The sequence below is a fragment of the Desmodus rotundus genome, chromosome 1 (assembly GCF_022682495.2).
Source record: "Desmodus rotundus isolate HL8 chromosome 1, HLdesRot8A.1, whole genome shotgun sequence".
Taxonomy (NCBI): Eukaryota; Metazoa; Chordata; class Mammalia; order Chiroptera; family Phyllostomidae; genus Desmodus; species Desmodus rotundus.
Genome location: NC_071387.1, coordinates 97,493,526 through 97,503,585, shown reverse-complemented (window position 1 = coordinate 97,503,585; position 10,060 = coordinate 97,493,526). Strand labels below are relative to the sequence as shown.

Genomic DNA, 10,060 nt, shown 5'->3' with positions numbered 1-10,060 from the left:
AAGACGGTTCAGCGCAGCGCCTCAGACTGCAGCAGAGCGAAGCAGACAGGCCACATTAACGCCATGGAGGAAGGTGGGCACAACACGACACCGTGGAGAGAGAGGCCACAGGATCATCTGAAATGACGCAGAGGCAACACTTGACAAAATTCAACACTCTAATGGTAAAAACTCTCAGCGAACTAGGGACAGAAGAGAAATACGCAACAGGACAAAAGCCATACATGAAAACCCACAGCTAACGTCACCCTCGGTGGATGAAAGACTGAGAGCTTCCCCCTGAGACCAGGAACAAGGGGCCCACTTTCGCCACTGTTATGCAACATTGTGCTGAAAGGTTAAGCCAGAGCAATTCGCAAACAACAGAAATAAAAGATTTTTTAAAAGTAAAACTACGTCTATTCACTGATGACATGCTATCACACTTAGAAAATCACTAACAGTCAACAAAGAAATGATTAAAAATAATAAACAAGTTACGCAAAATGACAGGGTACAAGATCAACATAGGAAAATCGTGTTTGTACGCTAACAATGAACAACCTAAGAGGGAAGTGAAGTAGATGATTTCATACGCCACAGCATCAGAACAAATAAGACACTTAGAAACAGCTTTGACAAAGGCGGTGGAGGACTTAATGCAATGGAAACTACAAAACATTGCTGAAAGAAATGAAAGAAGATCTAAATAAATGAAAAAAATCCCATATTCATGCAACAAAAGACTTAAGACGGCAATATTCCTCAAAGAGATGTACAAATTCAATGCAATTCCTACGAAAATCCCCATAGCCTTTTTTTCCAAAATGGAAAATTTGATCCTAAAATTTATGTGGAATTCCAAGAACAGACAAAGCAAAAAACAAATCAAAACAAACAACCCCCCCCCAAAGTTGGAGGACTCAAACTCCGAGTTTCAAAACTGACGACAAATATGAGGGAACTAATCCCATTTGTGAGGGCTCCACCCCAGGAATCACCGTGAGAGACCCCATCTTCTAATAACATCACATGGGGGGTTGATCTATAGCACAACTCAATTTAAAAACTGGCACAGGGTGTGAACAAATATTTCTCCCAAGAAGATACACTAACGGATGTCCAAGCACAAAAGGATGCTCATTTAACATTATTAAGCATTAGGGAAATGCAAAAAAACCCCACCCCAAAACAAAACCAACGACAACGAGACACCACCTCACACCCACCAGAATGGCTCTAACAAGAAAGCAGATAGCGAGTGTGGGAAAGGTGTGGAGAAGTGGGAACTCGCGTGGATTGCTGGTGGGAACGAGGGATGGTGCAGCTGCTGTGGAAAAGTTTGTCAGCTCCTCAGTAAGTTAAACACAGAGCTACTGTGTGACTCAGCCGTCCCCTCCTGGGTGCGTGTCCACAAGATCTGAATGTGCGCGTCTGCCCCAAACTGGCGGCGGGGTTCACGGCGTGAGCGCAGTGCAGTGTCCGCCCGCTGGTGCCCGGGCGGAGCAAAGGCGGCGCGTCCGTGCAGCGGGACGCCGTTCACGAGTAAAGACGACTGACGCGTGTGCTCGCTTCGGCAGCAGCACACACACTAACGTGGGGACCACACAGAGGAGGTCGGCGCGGCCCTGCGCGCGGGGGATACGCAAACTCGTGAAACGTTCCACATTGAAAAAAAATGAATGACGTGCGTGCCACAGTGTGGATGAACCTCAAACACATATTAAGTAAAACAAGCAAACCCAGACACAATAGCCCACGTGTTAGATGATTTGATTTGTATGAAAGGCCCAGCAAAGAAAAATGAAAATCAGTTCAGAGGTGATTAGTGGGGCTTGGGTGGGGGGGGACGAGACTGACTGCAAACAGGCAGGAGGGGGCTTTTTTTTTTTGGTCAGGGGTTGGAAAAGGCAAAGGAGGGTTTAATCTTAAAACTTAAAAGAGGCCTTAGAGACAAGAAGTGAAGGTGTGCGCATTTATGACGTCTTACTTTCCCTGGAAAAATATGCGTCACGATATTGCGTTGTGACTTGATTTCTTCCAACTCAGCAGCTCGCTGAAGGGCGGGCGCGGGCAGCAGCCGGAGCCCGGGCTGGAGGCCGGGCTGGAGACCGGGCCGCCGCCGGCCCGCGGAGTCTGCGCTCCAGACGGGCCTCCTCCGGAGCTGCGGTGCGTGCGAGCAAACCGTCGCCGGGAAGACCTTCCAAGTGGCTTGCAGCAAGCGGCCGCGCGTGCTGACACGCCTGTGGACAGAGCAGTCCGGCTGGCCACCGTCAGGACAGGGCTTCCCCGGAGCTTTCCGTCGGCAAACGCTGCCTCCTGGAGCCGGGGGACAAAGGCTTTGAAATGCGCCTTGGCTCTTTCGGCCATTTCGTTTCCACCCCATCTGGGGCTGTGGATAATTTGGGGGGCCTGGGAATAAAGCTGTCCACTGCTGGTGAAGTGACGGACCGACTGAAATGGGAGAGGGGGCTGGGCTCAGGGACAAAACAGGGCGGGGTGGACGTGTCCACAGAAAGAGAGATCCCTCCACGGCAGCCGTGGACTGAGCTTTGCGAAGCCTTCCGCATCGTGCCGGAGGGTCTTCGGGGAACGTTCTACAATTCTACCGCGGTAGTGATGGCCCAAGTCAGTCACTGACTAAAAAATCTTTGAATCGTCTAAAAGTCACTGAAATGTTACGCTATGTAAATCGTACCTCAATAAAACTGTTAAAATAAAAATAAAAAAGAGGAAATGGGTTGAAGGAGGGGTGTCAAAATTATTTCCCCCTCCCCCAGACCTCTCGGCTGAAATGCACATTTAACTACTTCCTCCCCAGTGACCAGCTCTAAATACTAAGGGGTGTTGGGAGGGTGTTGAGAAATCCCATCGCATCTTCCTTCTGAGATCGTGGGGACCACGCTCATGAGACATCACAGACCCGAAGGGACCCCTCAAAAGACCCCTCCCTCAATACAGATCTATTTCTGAGAGGACCCACGTTCACCCCACTAGACGTGGTGGCTGTTAAATGTCACCTTTCGAAAGCATCTACTTTTTAAACCAAGTGGGTGCATCCCACCTACTCACTAAATTCTGACCTGAGCACTCTTGAAAATGTAAATTGGATCAAGCCCCTCCTCTTTGGAACGAAATCTACCTTCCTGGCATTGTCCTGCAAGGGCCCGTGGGGTGTGCAGGATGTGTGACTTCCGTGACCCCGTCCCCTAGGATTCCCTTGCCGGCGCACCCTGGTCTGCCACTCCATTCGCAGGTGCCTGGAGCAAGCTGCACCGCTCCGAGCTCAGGGCCTCTGCGCCTGCAGCTCCTGCCTGAACCGTCTGCCCTGTGGTTGGGTCCTTCTCGCCACCCAGCACGCCCCAGAATGTCTCTGCCTTGACCTCTCACTGGTTTTCTATGACAATTAGTGTAGTTTCTATGATAACTTGTTTGGTTTGTCCATTACACCTTTGCGTTTTCTTTTTTTTTTTTTTTTCCTTTTTTTTTTTTATTGTTATTCAATTACAGTTGTGTGCCTTTTCTCCCCATCCCTCCACCCCACCCCAGCTGAACCCACCTCCCTCCCCCCTCTCCACCCTCCCCCTTGGTTTTGTCCATGTGTCCTTTATAGTAGTTCCTATACCTTTGCGTTTTCTGCTTCGCACTAGGATTCAGGCTCTCTGGGGCTGTCACCTGTATGTATGTCTGTGGGGTGTCCCCAGTGCATACGCAAGGGCCTGCTCGGTGTCGGCGGATAGAAGGCAAGAAGGAGAGAGAAGAGATGGTTGGGCAGATGGGCGGATAGAAGAGCAGATGAGTCGGTAGGTAGAGAGAAGGGAAGGGATGAAGACGGGCAGGCAGAGGGAGGGAGGGAGGCGGTGGAAGGGAGGAGGGATTGAATATCCCCGGGCTGACGTATATCCAGAAGCAGAGCAGTGAGTGATCAAGAATACAGGCTCAGAAACCCGACTGACTGAGTTCAATCCCTATGCTGCCACTCACCAGCTGAGTGACCTTGGACGAGTCCCTTCATCTCTCTGAGCCTCAGATTCCTTATCTGTAAAATAAAAGTGATGATGATGATGGCAATAACTATTTTCTCGAATTATTATCAGTGAGATGATGTACCCTTAAAGTCCTTGGCACAGAGTAAGCTTTCAGCAAAGGTTAGCTTTATTTTACTATTCCTTCTCTGGATCTTTCCATCACCACAAATACCTGATACATGGTATCAGAAAACTCACTCTAAGGTCAAGTGAAAGGAAAAAAAAGCTGCCTTTTTTCCAAGACTTGTTCTCCACGGAGTATGTGAGATTTCAGCAGCAGGGAAGAGAACTTCTACAGGGTAAACATCCCTTCAAATCAGCCACAGGGGAATTTGTACCAAGTTCCTCAAAAACATGTAGAAAAAGAAAAAAATAGAAGAAACAAATAGCAAGATGCTTTCTCTTTTTCTTCGGAGAGGTCATGTGGGTTAGCTGCAAATCGTTTCCCAAAAATGAGTCAGTAGGGACAGAGATGGCATACGAGTCTGAGCTGACCTGTGTCATCAAAATAGCACAAAATAGCCCCTATCCGCCCTGGGGACCTTTCGGCCCCGTTTGAGCCCGTTTCCACAGGCTGCTGCAGGCTGAGGAATCAGATACGGCCAAGTTCAGACCCTAGTTGTGACACTTCTTAGTTTGCGTGACGTTTCAGCCCGCCGAGCCTTGGTTTCTCCACCCGTAAAATGGGAACAATCTCATCTGCCTCACAGGGTTCATGGGATAAAAGAAGGTCCCCCAGGCGCCTACAAAGGGTAAGAGTAACAGTCGCAACAGCAGCAGCCATTCTCGCGTCCCTCTTTTTAGGCTGCCGGGTGTGAGTTCGCTGTACTGTGTCCCCTGGCTTCTTTGGGGTCTGCCACAGACGGCCGAACTGGCCCAGTAGGAGGTGAGGCTGCAAACTCTGGAAGAGGGGCTGCGGTGGGGTCACTGCCACTGCCTCTCCACGGGACCTGGGCCCGTAGTCCCTCTGAGCCTCAGTTTCCACATCTGTGAGAAACGCTGGTTCAAGGCTGCTCCGACTGCCTTGTGGGTCATGACCTTATGGCAGATGTCAGTCGCCCGGGTAACCTCAGGCTGCCCTGCCTACCTTAAGGGTCATGACCTTGAGCCGGACGTCACTCTGGTAGCCTGGAATGTATTCCTAGCAGGTGACCTTTGGAGAGCACTGTGCCCTGTCTGGGGGCTGGGCTCCCTCCCACTTTTTTCTCATTCTCTCTGGGGAGGAGCCAGCTGCTCTGTGGGCGGGGCTGCTGGGGAGCTCTCACCACATCCTCCTCTTCCTCCTCCTTCCTCTCCACCCTGCACACACTCCGGGCCAGGGGTGGCAGCCACTGCCTCTGAGAGACCACTGGTGGCTCTCTGTCGAGGGACTGATGGGCTCAGGTTCGGATGTCTGCCTGCTTCTCCCTGCGTGTAATTGATAACCTGTCTGCCTGCCTGCCTGTCGGTCTCTGTGTGTTTGGCTGGCCTCATGCCTGTTTGCTTGACTTCTCCTGTCTGTCTGCCCGCCTGACCAGCACTTGCCTGCTGTCTGTCCATCCGGGTACAGCCGATCGAGTGGTCCCCGTCTCACGATGACTGCCTTCTGTCCATGTGTGACCTCTCTGGGACGTGACTGACCACTGCGTGGCCTGAGTGCCCGGAGCCCAGCTTCTGTCTGTGCAGGTGACAGGCCACATGCCTGTCAGGCTTTGGGCTCCCATCCCAGACCCCTGCCTGTCCTCTCAGACCCTCATCTCTCACTCCACGCCAAGTTGCCACCCCTGGGACCCCACTGGATTGCTCCAAACACCTGGAATGGATTTCTGAGGGAGAAGCTCAACTAGCAGGTAACCGGACTCTAGCCACCTTTTCTACCCAGGAGAGCTCAGGCCTTGCCTGAGGGGGAGGGCACAGAGGGTCCTGTGCCCTCATTAGGAGACAGTGAGTGAGGCCAGCAGGGTTGGGCTGGGGTCTCTCGCTCAGCCCGGCTCTGGGAGACTGGAGGGCCTTTGTGTGGGTCTGCAGGAGGCCTGCGGGCCTGGGGCGGGGGCATGGCTGAGATGACCCCAGAGCTGTGTGTGAAACCAGCCTCCAAAAGGCAGGGGCTAGGGAGGTAAAGCTGCTTCCAGATTGAATGTGACTCGACAGTCCCTGTGGTTCCGGGCAGCTGAGCTGGGCGGGGGGGACATGGGTGTGACTATCTGACCACTGCTAGGGGGCCCATTTTGGGGGAGGGTGGCAGGCATCAACTTTGTGCCAGCTTCCGTGTTCTAGCTCCTTTATTTTATGTAATCCTTCAAACAAGCTGGTGTGCCCATTTCACAGATACAGAACTGAGGCTCTGAGAGGTAGAGAGGTTTTCCCAAGGTGACTCAACCAGTGCGTAGCAGGGTAAGCAGGTGACCTGAGGGCCGGTCCTGCCCTCCACATGCTGTCTCCTCATCTTTCTCATGAAAGCACAGGGACCCAGCTGATGGTGCGAGGGAAGCTGGCTCTGTGTGCGCACAGGAGGGGAGGAGAGTGTGGGGATGGGAGGCCGAGGCCAAGACTTGAAGGGCGCGGATTTCTGACCTGTGAATGGAGAGGAAGGAAGGGACAGGCAGACGTGTTCCTGGCACAGGAGCTGGGACAGAAAGCACCTGGAGTGGGAACTTAGGGCTTGTGGAAGGAATGGCAAGTGGCTGCTCAGCGGGAGCAGATCACCCGGGGCCGGGGCGCAGCTCTGGGGCCTCCCTGGTGCCGCGTTCCCCTGGGGGAAGCGCAGGGGCTTTAGAAGCACATGGTAAAGTGGGGAAACCCTGGCACGTTCAAATGCAGCCATGCGACTTCCTCGCCGGGCAAGCTCGGGCAAGTCTCTGCGCTTGTTTTAGCTGTATGGAGCCACGGGGTTCTCATCTGTAAGATGGGAACAAAGGCGGCTCCATCCCTGTGGGGCCGGTTGTGAGGATTCGAAGTTATAAAGAAATGAAAGCTGCCTGCTGGAGACCTTCCCAGGGAGGGAATTTGCATCATGAGGAACCTGGAGCTCAGGGAGAAGGGCCACTCTCCAAAAGCAGTAGAAGGTGCAGGGCCACCCTCGGGAACCTGCACTCTTGCCTCCTTCATCCCCGGGGTCCGGTGCTGCTGGCATCTGAGGGTCTCCCGTAACCCTCCCAACCCTGGGGGAGGCTGCTGGCCTCGCTTGGCCCGCGTCACAGATGGGCCTGTGGCTCTGTGGGGCGAACCTCGCCCCAGGCCACCCGTGACTGTAAGATGCAGATCTGGGTGTGAACCCCCAGTTTGTTTGACAGCACGGCCACACCTGCTGGACAGGACAGCATAAAAGTAAGACGCATAGTCCTTGGGCACCTCCTGAGAGCGGGCATTGAGTCAAGGAGGCTGGGCAGACCCCAGAGCGTCGGCCCTGATCACCTGTTCCCTGTGGCGGGCTCAGCAGAAGGCCTGGTATTGCCCACCCCACGCCGGGCAGGTATCTGAGTCCTTATAGCCCCTCCGTGGGGGAAGCTAGGAGCACTTCTGTTAGGGGGTGGCGGAGATGCAGGGCCGAGACAGCGGGGCAAACGAGGCGAAGGCTGAGCCCTCAGCGGCTCTGCAGGCTGGCACCTCCCCAGAGTAGTGGAGAGGGGGGTTGGAGCCCCTAAAGGCTGTGGGCAGTGAGTGGGGGCATGCTGGATGCGGAGGCCAGTTCAAGAGGAGGTGGAAAGAGGAAAGCAGGCCACCAGAGATTTTGTGGGCACCAACTTCTCTGCAGCCTCACAATCTTCCTGGTGCCTGATTAAAAAAAAGAAGAAGAAGAAGAAAAAGAAGGAAGAACACCCTTCCTTCCACAGCCAGGGAGGGGAGCCGGTGCCTCCACGGTCAGGTGGGGCACTGCGCCTGGCTTTCCAGCGCTCCGCAGGGTGTGATGTGGGGCCTCGGGATAAGCCAGACCTGGGTGTGGGTCCCAGCTCCATCACCTAGTACCCCTGTGACCCCGAGTAAGCCACTGGCTTCACTGAACCTCAGCTTCCTCATCTGTTATATGGAAATAAGAACGCCTTCTCAGGCTTGTTGTGAGATCTTGTTCAACACATTTTTATGGCGCTCCTACTGTGTACCAGGCACGGTCCCGGGGCCTGGGGGTGCCGCGGCGCCCAGGCAGACAGAGCCAGCCGTGGCGAGGCGGGAAGGGCACAGCAGCGGCTCACAAGAATCAGCAGCTGCGGTGTTTTGCTTTCAGTATTATTGGCAGTAATCATCCTGTTATTAGCTAGGACACCTGGCATACGCTAAGCCCTCAATTCATGAAAGCTTTTGTGATGATTCTACTCTCCACTTCACAGATGGGGAAACTGAGGCTCGAGAAGGGTGAGGTTTTCTAGGGTCCCTCAGGAAGTCATTTACAAGCGGAGGGAAGAAGGCCGTGAAGATGGGAACGAGCGCTTCCCAGTAGCCCCTTCCTCCTGTGCTCCTCCCTTACTTGCCCTCCAAACTGGAGGGGTGGGGAAGGGAGGCGGAGGAGCCCCACCTCTACCCCAGGACTGCAGGTGCCACCCCCCACTCCTCATCCTGGCACCCAGCCAAAGGGACTTTTTATGACAGCTCAAATGAGAGCTCTGAGTAAACTTGGAAATTCTGAAGCAACCTGAGAATGTTCACTTCCCTGGGGTGTGGGCAGAGGACACCTGCAGCAGGACCCCAGCCTGCTGGTCCCCACAGCCCCCAGGGAGGGTCTGGTTATGCAAATTGTCCCCAAGGAGGTGAGGCAAGAGCGCCAGCAAGGCTCCTTGCTCAGGCCCTGGCCCCTCCTTGCTGTGCAACCAGGGGCAAGACTGTGGACGTCTCCTGGCCTCCATTTCCTCATCGGCCTGCTGGAAGGCCTGGCTGTGGAGACTGGGATTAGACCCGCAAACTTTCTCCAGGGCAAATCAGTCCCATTCAGGCTATTTGGCAGGGCCAAGGCCAGAGCCAGGGCAGGCTGGTGGGGGCCTGCTGGGCAAGGAAAGGATAAAGGTAGGTTGCCAGACCTGCTCCAACCCTCCCCTTGTGGCCTCAAGCAATTTTGGTTTAAAGCTTTGTTTCTTTTCCTGCCTTGCAACCAGCCCCTCCTGGTCTGGGGAAAATGGCACTGGGGCGAGATGTGGCTGCAGGAGCTGAGAGGGGTTGCCCAGTCTGGGTGGGGTTGCCCAGCATGGTGGAGACTGGAGCATGGTCAGAGATTGCACAGGCTGGGAAGGTTGCTGGGAGTGGGACAGAGCTTCTCAGCTAGGAGAGGTCACACAGGCTGGGAGAAGTGCCAGCAGGGAAAGGTTGTTCGGGTGAGAACAGGCTTCATGGACAAGGACTCTTGGCTGGGCTAGGAGGGAGAGAACGAGGCTGAGCACTTCCTCGGGCTCAGAGGCTGTGCACACTGGGAGGGGGCAGGCCCTGCCCTGCCCTGCCCCTCCCGCTCGGCTCCTACGGCCGAGGCTTTAACACCAGCATCCTGGTGTACCTGCCTTCAGACGCACAACCCACCCCTCGTCACCGGCAAAAAACAAAAGTAAAAAGCAACTAAAATTACCCACACACCCACGGTGTGCCCAGCACCTGCCTCACACCCCCTCAGCCAGGCCAGGGCACAGGGCACTGCCCCTGTGCTAGAGATGAGGGAAACTGAGGTTCAGTGAAGGGAGGAGATGCGCTCCACGTCCAACCGTGAGTCAGCGGTGGAGCCTTCTTTCTGATCCTGGGCCACCGAGCCAGTTCTTCCCCAGAGTGACGGCCCCCCTTAGGTAAGAACTAGCTGCTGGACCCTGGGCAGCCCGTCGTCCCTCTCTGAAAGTTCCTTGTCTCTAATCTGATGACAGCAGTCACAGTCACTCAGACCCTGGGAACTGAGGGTGTTGCCCAGGGTGGGGGGAAGTTCCTGGGGACAGTGATGAAGCTGATGGGGAAACCGAGATCTTTCGGGGGTTGCCTCGGGCCACTCCTTGTATGACTGGACACCACAGTTCTTAGCCTCCTGCACTCACTCCCCGTTCTTCAGCTCCTCGTCGAGCGCCTGCTGTGCTCCAGGCCCCATTCTGCGCAGGGGGGATAGTGGTGAGCAG

At 54.6% G+C, this 10,060-nt stretch overlaps 1 protein-coding gene across 6 annotated transcripts in view; it reads left to right on the top strand.

Moving 5' to 3' along the window:
- The first annotated feature begins 5,278 nt into the window (after window positions 1–5,278).
- Window positions 5,279–10,060, top strand: part of IL21R (interleukin 21 receptor) — a 39,374-nt gene continuing 34,592 nt past the window's right edge. Inside the window, exons 1-2 of one of the 6 annotated variants that reach the window (XM_045195514.3) lie at window positions 5,296–5,390; window positions 5,557–5,836. The gene's annotated coding sequence lies outside the window, so the exon portion shown is untranslated. Of the gene's footprint in view, window positions 5,837–8,949; window positions 8,982–10,060 lie in introns of those variants that run through there. The other 5 variants (XM_045195513.3, XM_045195515.3, XM_045195516.3 and 2 more) reach the window with 5 other exon arrangements.